This window comes from Leopardus geoffroyi, chromosome B4 (genome assembly GCF_018350155.1).
Source record: "Leopardus geoffroyi isolate Oge1 chromosome B4, O.geoffroyi_Oge1_pat1.0, whole genome shotgun sequence".
Classification (NCBI taxonomy): domain Eukaryota; kingdom Metazoa; phylum Chordata; class Mammalia; order Carnivora; family Felidae; genus Leopardus; species Leopardus geoffroyi.
In genome coordinates, this window is record NC_059341.1 from 46,489,266 (window position 1) to 46,503,323 (window position 14,058).

At 40.8% G+C, this 14,058-nt stretch overlaps 1 protein-coding gene across 2 annotated transcripts in view; it reads right to left on the reverse strand.

Annotated features, from left to right (window-relative positions):
* GPR19 (G protein-coupled receptor 19) overlaps positions 1-14,058 on the reverse strand; it is a 40,743-nt gene that overhangs the window by 14,222 nt on the left and 12,463 nt on the right. Inside the window, exon 2 of one of the 2 annotated variants that reach the window (XM_045465719.1) lies at positions 8,736-8,892. The gene's annotated coding sequence lies outside the window, so the exon portion shown is untranslated. Of the gene's footprint in view, positions 1-331; positions 1,062-8,735; positions 8,893-14,058 lie in introns of those variants that run through there. The other variant, XM_045465718.1, reaches the window with a different exon arrangement.

The window sequence follows — 14,058 nt, forward strand, 5'->3', positions numbered from 1 at the left end:
TCCAGATCTTGAACAATGTTTCAGGCTCCTTAAGGCCTGGACTTAGTACTTGTGATAGGCTGTTTTCCTTGAGGCAACTCAGACTTCTCTGCAGTCAAAAGAACCTATCTCACAGGGGGTGGGGGACAAGAAAGAGAGAAAAAGGGGTAAGCGGGGGCCTAGAGGGTCTAAGTGCCTCCGGGAACTTCCTTTGACTCTGTACCAGACTGGTTCCCCTATTCGCCTATCCCACTCCACAATTATGTCCCCACCTGGTCATTTAAGCAGGGAGCAAAGAATGCCTTCATTTCTGCCTAGAGGAGGGGGAAAAGAGGAGGCCTGATTCACTCACCTGCAGGTCACTGTTCCACGGAGTCAGTGTTGCCCATTGATAATTGCAACTGGAAGACTCCACCGCATTGTACGGAGGCAAGATAATAAGTCAGTTGAGAATTGATTTGTGCTGTGCTCTTTGCTGAGATTTTTTTTTCTGTCCCCTTCTGAGAATGACCCCAGACCCTAAGTTCTGCCTTATTTTGCAGGAGAGTTGTATTACTGGGCCTGAGACAACACTGTTTCCTTGGCTTTTGTTTTCTGGAGGCTGAGTTCTCTGACGGGATTTCTATAGAGGGTAGGAGAGAGAAACAAGGATGGCTGAACCAGGATGTGGCTGTGGCCCCTGGAGTCATGTGAAAGGCAGGCCTAGATGGCCACAAAAGATCTTTTGGGAATGATGAAAAGGTTCCAAAATTTGATCATGGTGATGGTTGTGCAATGCTGTAAATATAATAAAAATCACTGCCTTATACACTTAATATGAGGGAATGTTTTGGTATATGAATAAAGTTGTTAAAAAACAAAAAACAATGTTGGCCTGGAACCCTTGCCTCACTTCCCCACTGCACTCACTTCCCTACTGCTCCCCACTGACAAGTGGTAATAGAGGAGTGCAGCTAGCAGGGTGGACTCAAGGCATAGAGTTTCTAGCTGGGAATAAAGTCCACTGCCCCAGGGGTGGTACCAACACAGATCTACCAGTTTCCAAGGACACGTGGTGGCCCAGATCATAATTACATTTCTGCTATAATCAGAAGGGATCCAAGGCTAGAGCGACCATCCCATACATTTTACTGTAAGAACCCCAGGACATAGGAAGAGAAAGAGACTCCCACTCCCAGTCCCAGTAAAGTTTGTCACTGACTTTTCCACTTAGCCTGGTAGGATGGAGCCCTGCCGTTATTTAAAGGAAATAATATATGTAGGAGGCAAAATGCCCCCCCCCCAAAGATGTCCATGCCACACAGAAAAAGAGACTCATAAATGAATGAACCCTTAAAAACAGAAAATCCTCTCTGGTTAGAAACAGACAGATGAGGGGCGCCTGGGTGGCTCAGTTGGTTAAGTGTCTGACTTCAGCTCAGGCCATGATCTCACGGTTTGTGAGTTCGAGCCCAGCGTCGGGCTCTGTGCTGACAGCTCAGAGCCTGAAGCCTGTTTCAGATTCTGTGTCTCACTCTCTCTCCGCCCCTCCCCTGCTTATGCTCTGTCTCTCTCTGTCTCAAAAATAAATAAAACATTAAAAAAAAAAAAAGACAGACAGATGAGGCAAAAGAAGTTAGAGAATGATTCCAAGCATGACAAGGAAGCAGACATGCTGTTGCTGGCTCTGAGATACAGGGGCTCACATGCAACAACCAGAGAGAGGCCACTAGAAGTGATGAATGGTCCCCAACTGATAGCCATGAAGAAAATATGACCTTAGTCCTACAACCACAAGAACTGGATTCTGCCAATCACTGAGAAGAGCTTGGAAGGCGAATCATCCTCTAAAAAGAAACACAGTCCTGCCCACATCTTGATTTCAGACTTGTGAGACTCTAAGCAAAGAAACCAGCCAACCACTCAGACCTCTGACCTGCAGAACTGTGACATAATAAATAGCTATTATCTTAAGCTATTAAATTTGTGTTAATTTGTTGAGCAGTAATAGTAATAGGAGCTTGGCATATATTTTGACACCATAGTTGATAAGAGCATGCTATATACTGTAAATGTACACCTGAAATCTGAATTCTTTTATTCTTTTTCAATATGGCATTTCTTAGATAACTGGGTGCGAACACTATCACTTTCCACTACCCCACCAGCATCTAGATTAGTAGAAACCTTGAAAAGCTTAAAGAGTGTAGTTTACCTTAAAGATTGGACCAGGGACTAAGAAACCAGGGCTCTGATTCTGATCATAAGCACTGAACAGAAAGTCATGAGAAACAGGTCTTATTTTTAGATCCCTGTAAGGACCTTAAGTAAATCAATCTCTCTGACTCTGCTTTTCCATGTCTACAATATCAATGAGTTGGCCTAGATGACTTCTAAGTTCCTTTTAGTGTAATGAACTAAAACTGATAGACGTTTCAACTTTCTTTCACCCAGCAGAGAGCTCATCCCAAGAGGGCATTTTGATGGGAGGAGAGGGAAGTTGGTTAGGGCTGCTGAGGCTTCTGTGAGCTTCTGATAACCAAGAACAGTATGGGTCTCCAAAGAAGAGATGAATTTCCCCTATGGGCCAGCTAAGCACCCTGCCCCTGCCACCCCCAGGTGCCCCAATAATTATCCTGGAAGAGCCAGCAACCTCTTGAAGATTCCCTGCAAGAAGTGATGGGTCAGGGAGGACCTGCCACATGGGTTTGCCTTCCATTCTATCTAAACCAAGCTTCTCAGAGGGGAGAAGAACTTACTAGCATCCTCTACCAATTTCCCACACCTGTCTTCCCAGTATGGAGTCTTTCGAATTCTGAAGGAAACAATTTGGCCAAGGGATTTGCACCTCCCCAAATTCAATGTAATTCATTGCAGCAAACGGTTTTTGAATAGCTGCTGTGTGCTCACTGAGTTAAAGTAGAGGCGAGCAGTTGTTCTGGAGGTAAGCGTTCAGTTTCATTTTCAAGCTTGGATTTCAGTATTAAAATCTCTAGTGAAACTCAGGAAAGAAGGAGGAGGCAAAGACCAGACGCATTACACTCAAAGCACAGAACGATACAGTAGATGCGATTTACAGTCATTTGAAAAGAAGATGGTTTTCCTTAAGAACAGAGTGCAAACACTGAACAGAGTTACTAAGAACTCTGTTTTTCAGAAGCATTTATATTCTGTTTCACATCAAATTAACATCAACACTCTGGGTAAATTTTGTCCTCAATCAGGGTTTTTCCAAGAAAGCAAACCTTTAAGTTCATGGAGCAGAACTTAGATTTGAATTTGCATTAATGTGCATTCTTCATGGACAAATTATGCAACTATATATAGCCAGCTGTCACTGAAAATATGTTTGACATGTATTTGCTTTTTTTCACATGGTTAATATATATTTTAGTACCATATATTTTTAGACATTTTATAAGTTAAAACGATGCTATCATTTCTCATTGGTTCATACTTTAATCCTCTCTGTACATCAGCCATGGTTGACCCAAGTCACCCACACCAATCATTTTTAGCTTTTCTTCCTCAGAGACAGATGTGACAAATGTGTTTTTACATGTGACACACCTCTACAGATGTATCCAGAATTATGTGCAACTCTACGAGCCTGACCTATAACTCCAAAGCTGAGTCTTCAACTAAGAAATCATGTGGAAAAGAAAATAATTGTGTAGGTATCCTTACATTTATTCTAATTAATTTAAAAAATTAATCACTGGCAAATCTTGGTATTTGATATATTAGCAAGCAATTATTTGCAACAGATATCCTTTGCTTGGCATATATTTTGACACCATAGTTGATAAGAGCATGCTATATACTGTAAACGTACACCTGAAATCTGAATTCTTTTATTCTTTTTTTCCTTAAATGTTTTACTTACTTTTGAGAGAAAAAGAGACAGGGAGCATGTGCGGGGAGGGGCAGAGAGAAAGGGAGACAGAGGATCCCAAGCAGGCTCTATGCTGTCAGCACAGATGCGGGGCTCGAACTCACGAACTGCAAGATCATGACCTGAACAGAAGTCGGACACTTAACCAACTGAGCCAACAAAGTGCCCCTGAAATCTGAATTCTTGAAGGCTAAGGGTGCCTGTCACAGAGAACCAGAGAAAAGACTATAAGGAAGAAAAACATAGTTATTCTCCCAACTGGGCAATGGTGGGAATATGATAAACCTGTTATAAAAGTCTACCAATGAGCATTTTTCTGGAAGTAACTAATCTCCTACCCATGATCTATAAAGCCACTGACATTCCAAAAGGTTTCATAAGCTACACCCAAACTTCAAAGTTGTGTTACATTCCTTAGATGTGGAAGAAAATGACTCTTCACACATTTCAAATATGAAGAGGCTGTATAATGTGGTGATTGGGAGCATGGGCTCTTAGAGCTGTGGTTCACAGTTAATTCTGCCTCCCAGGGGACATTTGGCAATGTCTGAAGACATTCTTGATGTCACAATTGGGGGAGGAGGGTGTTACTGACATCTGGTAGGTAGAGGCCAGGTATGCTGCTAAACATTCTAAAATAATGTAGGAAAGCCCCCACAAACACAGAGTTAGCTGGCCCCAAAAACCAATAGTGCTGAGGTTGAGAAACCCTGCTATAAAGCAACCTGCCTGGGTTTCAGATCACTCAATACCTAGGTAGCCTCTACCAAGTTACTTAACATTTTTGTCCTTATTGAGTGCGTTTTACCAATAAAATTAGGATAATGGTACCCACCTTATTGATTTGTTGTGAGAATAAAATAAATGATGCAGGAAAGGAGCTAAGAACAATGTTTGGAACAAAGCAAGTGTTCAACAAACACTGACTTTTGTTATCACTGTATGTATTGAGAAAGACTAAGAAGAAATATAACAAAATTGTAACAATGGTTGTTTCCAGGTGGCAAGATCATGACTGATTTTTATTTTCATTACAGTTCTATAGTTTTCATGTTTTCCAAATTTTCTAGAACTGTATTTATATTAACCTAATATCCAAAAACATATACTATATTTTTAAAGAATGCAGAGGAAAGAACTTTACTTGTGATATGGCGGAAAGAGGACAGAATTCAGATCCTGGCTCTATCTGCTGCGTGGGACTTCGGGCAGGTAGGTCCATCTCTCTGAGCTTCAATTTCCTGATCAGAAACTGGGGCTAATAACCTATGTCACAGAGTCTGTATCAGGATTACACATGACAGACATCCAGTGCCTAGGAAAGTATGTTGAATGAGAGGTTCCATGAGATGACCGTTTTAAAAGTTTAGCCAGGGAAAAATGACTCCATAAACAGGAAAATATATTCATCATGCTAACGCCTCTTTTGCTTTTTAAACTGTCCTCTTAGAGAGACGACCTCCCATCTCGTGTCATTTTTGGCCTTGGTTCATAAAGGAGATGCTGCATCCATATTCTGGTTCTTCCTTCTATTCCTTCCTCTTCCCTATATACACATATGCTAGGAAAAGATTCAGTAATTTGGCTGGCAGGGCCTGACTCATTTGGCAGGGTTTGTGAGCAGTGGGCAAGTTACTGTGACTGAAAGGCAGGGCCCCGGTCTCACTTTCTCATATCCTTCACCCAGGCTCAGTGTCCCTCTTCCTATTTCCTCTTCCATTCCTAGCCTCCAGGTTGGCAAGGCCTCTCCCTAAGGGGAAGCCTCTCTGCTTTGTCTCTCTGTTCCACCTTCTCCTGTTCAGCTGGGAGAGTAGAGCTGGTAGACTTGAGAGGGATGAGTAGGAAGCCCAGCTAGGTTTCCAAACCTAAGCCTCTCGAGCACACCAGCCCTGCCTACCTGAGAAGCCCTGCATGAGTGTGGTGGGCATGCCGCACTTGCCTGGCTGTACAGTGCTTCCAGCACGGCTTTTCTTCTGCACAACTCACTCAGCAGGTAACACCGGAGGTAAGGCGGTAAGGAGGAGAAGTTTATCCACAAACCCTTTTCTTCCTCTCCTTAATGACTGAATTAGATGGGAACAATAGGATATGTCTCTGAATATTATAAAGAGGGGTGACTATTTTATTTATTTTATTTTTATTTTTTAATGTAATCTCCACTCCCTCCATGAGGCTCAAACTCATGACCCTGAGATCAAGAGTTCCATTCTCTACCAACTGAGCCAGGCAGGTACTCCAAGAGGGATGACTGTTTAAACCCTAGTTATCCTGCTAACTTGAATTCAAATCCTAAGCAAACTTTCAAGATAACCTGAGACAATCTTTTGCACTCAAGTCCTAACTGCCATGGTTTGGGAAAAGTACTGTGGCTCCAATCTACTCTGACACTAAAGATCCCAGGGTTCTCTGGGGGAGGAGTCCTATAGTCGTGTGAGCTCTTGGCTAAGTGTTCTGGGGAGTGGGAGCCACAGCTGATTAGGAGAGGCCTGCCTGGGGCAGGAACTGACCTTCTCATCACATTCAGCCTCAACCCAAGATAAACTATTTCAGTGTTGGGAGATGATGCCAGGCAAAGCATCAGAGTAAAATGAGACCATTAGGGTGCCTCTATATCTAGATACAAGTAAAAATATCAGGAGAAACTCATTCTAAAGATAAATAAAATGTCAGGGGGATTGGATATCCCCAGGTAGGAATTTATGAATACCTCTTGAACTCTAGTGTGCTACTGCTTCAGGGTCAGCCTGACTAGCGTATATAAATTTCAGGCATAGTTTTGACTATATGTAGTTGCTAAGTTCTCTCCCACTACACATTCACCTCTTCACTGTCCTCTCTACAAGCACATGCAGCATAAAATAGAGTGGGACCCTAAACTGGCTCCAGCAGAAAGCTTCCAGAGCTTTCGCAAATGTATAGTGTGAGCTTACCATAAACCAGGCCTGGTGCTAAGTGCCAGAAACCCAGTGATGGAAGATATGGTCCCTTCACTCAATGAGCTCATTTTAGATGACTATAATAGTGTAAAAGTGGTACTTGTCCCAGGGAAACAGATTTTAGCAGGGATCCAAGGCTTAATATAAAGGACAAAAGTTCAGTATCATAGGAGACACAATCACTCTTCAAAGTATTCTTCGATGAAACCCTGAAGGGGAATACCTCATTTAGTGAAGAATTTTACAAATTTTAGATTTCTATCCCTTCTCTTCCTCTTTGTATCTTTGACCTAGTAACTTCTCGTAGTTTTTCCATAGCACAGAAGTATGAGATCAGTCATCATTTACTGTCAAGAGCCAAAAGGGAAACTACACAGACCAAAAAGAGGAAATCTTTATATTTCAGAAATTTCTAGAAGTTAAGGGAAAAACTTATTTTTCCCTTAAAAACCTAAAATAATTTGTAAAGAGAGTGAGAGTGATCTGTTATTACCTTAAAGCATGATAATATTATTTTAAAGCAATAAATCTAGTCTGTTTGATACCGTAGTTTGTGGTCATAATTTCTAAAGTTTTTAATCTCTTTGTTTTATTTTGAAAACCAAGTTAAGTCCTTTTAAAGATAACATGTTTAGACTGGTCTTATTACTAGGTTCAGAGGATGAAAATATGTTCAGCTCAATTAAAAAAAAAAAAAAATCAACCATGAGGTAATTCTAGATTTTTTTGCTTTTAGACATCATTTGGTCACCATAGTAACACAGTACTTTACTACCAAATATCTATACAGCAAAAAGGGAAGAGAAGAACAGGCAATTACTTACTGGTTATTTGGGAGTACAGAATATGACTATTGGGATAATTCAAGATTATATATAGATTCCACCGGGGATCTGTTTTAGCCAGGCAAGCTAATTTGATCTTCTAGTAGCATCAGCTGAACAAAATTTGTAGCCAAATCAACTGTTGACATCATTTGAAATAACACAAGCAGGAAAGAAGCATAGTTTAGTAGTTAAAAATCATGGACTCTGGGGTCAATTTCCTTGGGTCCAAACCCTATTTCTAGGGTTTGCTAGCTGTATGATCTTGGGAATGTTCCCTGATTTCTCTGTGCCTTAGTTTCTTCATTACCAAAATGTGGGTACTAATAATACCTCCCTCAGAGGGTTATTATAAAGATTAAATGACTGATTATTTGTGCTTAGAATAATGTCTTGCACATAGCAATAACTTAGTATTTTTTAAAAGATGAAATAAAATTTAAATTTGCTAACTTCCCTCTTTGTGCTAGGTAGAAATGGCCAAAGATACCAAGATTTAAGTACATAGCAGATTATTTTAGCCTGTAACTTTAGAAGATTCCTTTGAGAACTTCCTGGGAGCCTTCTTGATGGCTATTCTGTAAGATTTGGAAGTCAGTAGCACTCTACTATCTAAAACCAGAGCTGGAAATAATCATAAGTCCTCCTTGAATCAGGAACATCAGAAGGAAGACAATTGCACAGCACAAAGAAACAGCACGCCTGCCCGCTCAGGCTCCCTAAGCCACTGCCAATAACCTCTGGGAACATGGGCACAGAATAAGCAAGGGAGGAAACAAGATTTTATTGCCATGACAATGAAATCTAGTTGATTTCAGTAATATTATTTTTTTTCATCTTTCCAGGACTCAAAGAAAAAATCGTTTTCATCAATTAGTACTTTGTTTTACTAATTATCATTGTACAAAATTTCCATCAATTTTTCTTCAACAGGCACTTACTCTGGTAAATTGTTCCTTTTACAGAACTATCTAGGCATCTTTTCTAAGCCTGCAACAAATCTAAAGCCCCTAACCAACATCTAAGCCATGACAAAAATCTCTAAATTGCCTGGAAAAAAGAAGGTATTATGTTCTCTAAGCCAAATTTCAGCCGCGATACCACAGGATCCCTAGCGCATACCTTCATCTGGACTTGATTTCAGGGATGGTCTCCTTTGGTCTTCTCCGTCAGGAATAACCCTTGCATAGGAGTTTGGAGAATTCCATAAACCACCAGGAAAGCTTGGGAACACATTCATTTCTGTCCTCTGCCTTCCCCTTGGCTCGTAGCCTGCTTCCTGGTAAGAAGACAAGATGACGCTGTACTGGGTTGACGGTTAAACCATCTTCCCGCCCCCAGCCCCACTCTCTTGGTGCCCCTCCCTTATCCTTTCCAAGGCTCTGGAATGTGTCACATGGGAAATGGATCATGTGGTTCAAGGGGGGAATGTGGCCATCTTCTATCTCCCTTCCCCCACTTTTCCTTTCAGGAGCAAAGCAGCAGAAATCTCCGACCTGATTGGCTCTGACCAAAAATCTCCATATGAAAAGGAAAAGACTCAACCAAACCTCCAGCCTTCTCCACTTTCTTTTTTTGTTTTATTTCTCATCTGAACGTTTTATTATGGACAGAGTTGCTTGGTAGTGAGGGAAATGATGCTTTCTTCCCAGCCCCTTTCTTTCTTATTATCAATACCCTAATGTGACAAGGTGTTCCCTAACCTCCGTCTGGAACCCACTTAGCATAACTGAGACAACTGAGTGTTCAGCACCAAGGACAGCATTGCACCCCCTTCGGCGTTCATTAAAGCCATTTGTCTACTTCGCTCTCAGGTAAATAAAAATATTTTAAAAATACTTCCCTGAGGTCTTGTGTCTAAATATAAGTCAGACCACATATTTAGGGCCCTGATGTTTCCTACTATCAATTTATTGCTACTTTATAAATACAATTTTTACATATCATTACAAAGACCATCCCATGCGTACCTACCTCCCTGTTGCCATCCCATCACCCATCCCCACCCTTTAGATATGCTCCATGTTTTAGGGGGAGGGGAAATTCTCATAACATAGTTTACTATACACCCATATATCTATGCTCATGAACAAGACAAAATAAAACACAGAAACACACAGGATTTCTTAAGTGTGTATATCAAGATGTCCTTAGCCCCATTCCTAGGCCTCAGGCAGGGTTGAATTAGAGAAGCAGGGAGGAAGCCTAGTAGAAACTGTTTTTGTGCAGGGTCTATCCTGCTTTGCTGACGTCCCTGTTGCCATGGTGCTAGGTAACAGCTGAAGGGGATGATTTCTTTCAGAACCGGTCACCATGGGACCCTGCTGACTAAAGAAAGGAAGAGGAAAAAGGACTGAATTGCTGAGGAGGACTTTCAATTAGCATTTTCAGAGCCAAATTTACCTAATGGGCCCTTTCCTTATTAAATTGTTGCTGACCCTAAATCCTAAAAGGATTCTAGAAATTAGTATGGACACTGTGATGCTAACTCCCTCCATACTCCTCTGCTTTTTTCCCTAAAAATCTATTTAGGTGCAACTGAATGAAAATGCCAGCTTCACAGGGTGACTGTGGAGTGCCATCACAGAGTTGGGGGAAGGACACAGGAATCTATATTTTTCTCAGGTTGGGACTTCTGATTTTTACGAAGCCATTCATCTTAAGTCCTAACAGCCTTAACTTTACAACCACACCTGATTGTTGACACAAGGAACAATTTGTGAATGTTTTACAATTTTATAGGAGAAAGCACAAATATTTTTGAATGTGAGTTGCTGAATGATATTAAATAAAAATAAATTTGATTAAAGTCAATCCTTTGGATAGAATTTGGACTACCTCCATCAGGAATTTAAGCAAGCTCTACGTTTATGTCATTAGGCTGGCATATAACTGATTGTTTCTAACTCAGAGTCCTTACCATGGCAATTCTAGATATTTATCTTGGGGGGCAGAAATACTTTCAAAAATTTTCTTAATGTTTATTTTTGAAAGAGAGACAGAGTGTGAGCAGGGAGGGGCAGAGAGAGAGGAAGAAACAGAATCCGAACCAGGTTCTAAGTTCCAAGCTGTCAGCGCAGAGCCTGATGCAGGGCTCAAACCCACAAACCGTGAGACCATGACCCAAGCTGAAGCCGGATGCTTAACCGACTGAGCCACCAAGGCACCCTGGCAGAAATACTTCTAATGTGCAGGAATGCAAACTCTGTTAAAAAAAAAAAAAAAAAAAGAGGCTGCACAAGGAAGCTGGAGTATAATTTCAAGAAATCAAAATTTCTTCCTGGCTCAACATTCACAGCTTAAGATGTATTTACCTCTTTTATTTTAGGAGAAGAGCCAGGTTAATTCCAGTTTTTCTAAATAAGACAGAGAATTTCAACTTGGCTAATTCTAATGCTTGTAGCTTTCAGAAAATTCATTTATCAGGAAAGCTGATAGGTGTTTGAAGAAATTCTTAGAAAGCCAGCAGGACGGTGACTTAGATATCATCTATCTTTTCTTAGTCAATAACAATAACGAGAACAAGAAAAACAGCTAATGTTTAACATGTCCCAGTTATTTAGTACATGTCATTTAATCCTCCTCCCAAACCATGAGACAGGTACTCTTATAGACTTTCTTGTTTTATAGAAGTGACTGAGGCTTAAAGAGGGTAAGTAATGTGCCCCAAACTACACAGCTAGTTAGTGTGGGAATAAGGATTTGGAACTATTTAATCTGACTCCAGAGCAGGCACACTATACTATACTATTCTGCATTGTGAATAATGGACTAGACTAAAATTACTTGTCAATTGATTGTAATGTGATTCACTACTAAGGGCCTCTGACAGGAAAAATTAAAAAGATTGCTTTAAATTATTTGAGACCAGGGCACCTGGCTCAGTCAGTTAAGCATCAAACAACTGATTTTGGCTCAGGTCATGATCTCATGGTTTGTGGGATCAAGCCCTGCATTGGGCTCTGTGCTGATGGCACAGGGCCTGCTTGGGATTCTCTCTCTCCCTTTCTCTGCCTCTCCCCTGCTTGCATGCTCTCTCTCTTTCAAAATAAATAAAAATAAACTTAAAAAAAATCATGAACTTTCTGATTGCTTTAAACCAAATCGAAAGCAAACTACTGTCCAACTGTCTGAGAGGTTTATTAAAATAGTTTTCTTAAGGGGCACCTGGGTAGCTCTGTCAGTTAAGCGTCCAACTTCAGCTCAGGTCATGATCTCGCGGTTTGTGAGTTTGAGCCCTGTGTCAGGCTCTGTGCTGACAGCTCAGAGCCTGGAGCCTGCTTTCAATTCTGTGTGTGTGTGTCTCTCTCTGCCCCTCCCCTGCTTTCGCTCTGTCTCTCTCTCCCTAGCAAAAATAAACATTAAAAATTTTTTTAAAAATAGTTTTCTTAAAACAAAGCTCTTTTTACAAAAGAATGCCAGCTAATGAATGCAAAGTATAATAGTTAGGAGCAGCCCTCAATGAAATAACCTATTCAGTAAAGGACCAAAATGGGCATTCAAACTATTAGATGAGGACAGGTCGTTTGTAGATGATTTGCAAACTGCAAAGGCAAATGTATTCTGGAAGGGGGGGGGGGGGGATCGTCACCATCTTGACTATGCCACCAAACAACTTGCAATTATGTGCCAACATGAAGCAATGTGAACTACCCAATATTACTAATGAAGTACTCTTTCATAAAATGTTCAACCTGAATCTAAACAAACTTCTATTCATAGCGTCTAGTTTTTTTTAAAGGGCAGGGGTTGGAGAACAAGTCATAAGATGTTATGAGGAAATAATCAGCCAAATCGAGAATACAGACTATTCTACAAGGGAACTTATCTAGACTTATCAAAAGTCAATGTCATGAAATGAAAACAAAACAGGGGCACCTGAGTGGCACAGTAGGTTAAGCATCTAACTCTTGATCTTGGTTCAGGTCATGATCTCACAATTCATGAGTTCCATCCCCATATCGGGCTCAGTACAGAGTCTGCTTGGGATTTTGTCTTTCTTTCTCTCTGCCCCTTCCCTGCTTGTGCACACATGCTCTCTCTCAAAAGAAATAAACTTAAAAACAAACAAACAAACAAACAAACAAACAAAAAAAAACAGGTGTGCTGCTTGAAGGGTGTGCTGTTACAGATTAAAAGAGACTAAAGACCACAGTTGCAAAGGATATGATTTGCTGACGTGCTGACTGGGGAGGGAGAGAGAATGGAAATAAGTAGCTATAAAATATTTTTGGGAGGCATCTGGGTGGCTCAGTCAGCTTGAGCATCTGACTTTTGATATCAGCTCAGGTCATGATTGCTTAGTGTGGAGCCTGCTTGAGTTTCTTTCTCTCTCTCTACCTCTGCCCCTCTTCTCCATTCCCGTTCTCTTTCTCTAATAAAAACTAATTAATTAAAAATATTTTGGGGCGCCTGGGTGGCGCAGTCGGTTAAGCGTCCGACTTCAGCCAGGTCACGATCTCGCGGTCCGTGAGTTCGAGCCCCGCGTCGGGCTCTGGGCTGATGGCTCAGAGCCTGGAGCCTGTTTCCGATTCTGTGTCTCCCTCTCTCTCTGCCCCTCCCCCGTTCATGCTCTGTCTCTCTCTGTCCCAAAAATAAATAAACGTTGAAAAAAAAAATTAAAAAAAAAAAATTGGGGGGACAATTGGTGAAATTTGCATTGTGAAATGGATATTAGATGACATTACAGAATTGTTATTTATATTAGGTGTAGGAAATGGTTTATAGGAGAATTTTTTTATTCTTAGGAAATGCTTAAGTATTCAGGATAAGGTGTCAAGACGAATGCAAGTTACCTTCAAATAGTTCAACAACAAGAAAATATATGTATGTATATATACAGAAAGTGTGAGAAAATATGGCAAAACAATACAATTGGTGAATCTAGGGGAAGAGTGTATGGGTGTTTATTGTACTTAAACTTTGTCATCTGAATGAAAAAGTAATAAATACTGTTCTATGCTAGAACAAGGACATGCCACATGGAGTCTGTCCCTTTCCAGGTCAGGTTTAGTGAGAAAGAAAGTGAGATAAGGAGAATAAAGCAGTCAGAAAACTGGACTTGACCTCTTTCTAGGCCGAAGTTGGATATGAGTGTACTCATTTTCTACTGTGGCTATAACAAATTATCACAAACTTAGTGGCTTAAAACAACACAAATATTAAAGTTTTATAGCTTAGAAATCTGACATGGGTCTTACTGGACTAAAATCATGGTGATGGCAGGGCTGCATTCCTTTCTGGAGGCTACAGAGACAGAATCTATTTCCTTACCTTTTCCAGCCCCCTACATTCCTCGGCTCGTAGCCCTCTCACTCCATCTTTAAAACCAACAACTTTGTACCTCTCTAACCATTATTCCATAGTCACATCTCCCTTTGACTCTGACCTCTGACTGAAAAGGTTCTTTCAAGGACCAATGTCATTAGATTGGGCCCACTCAGAT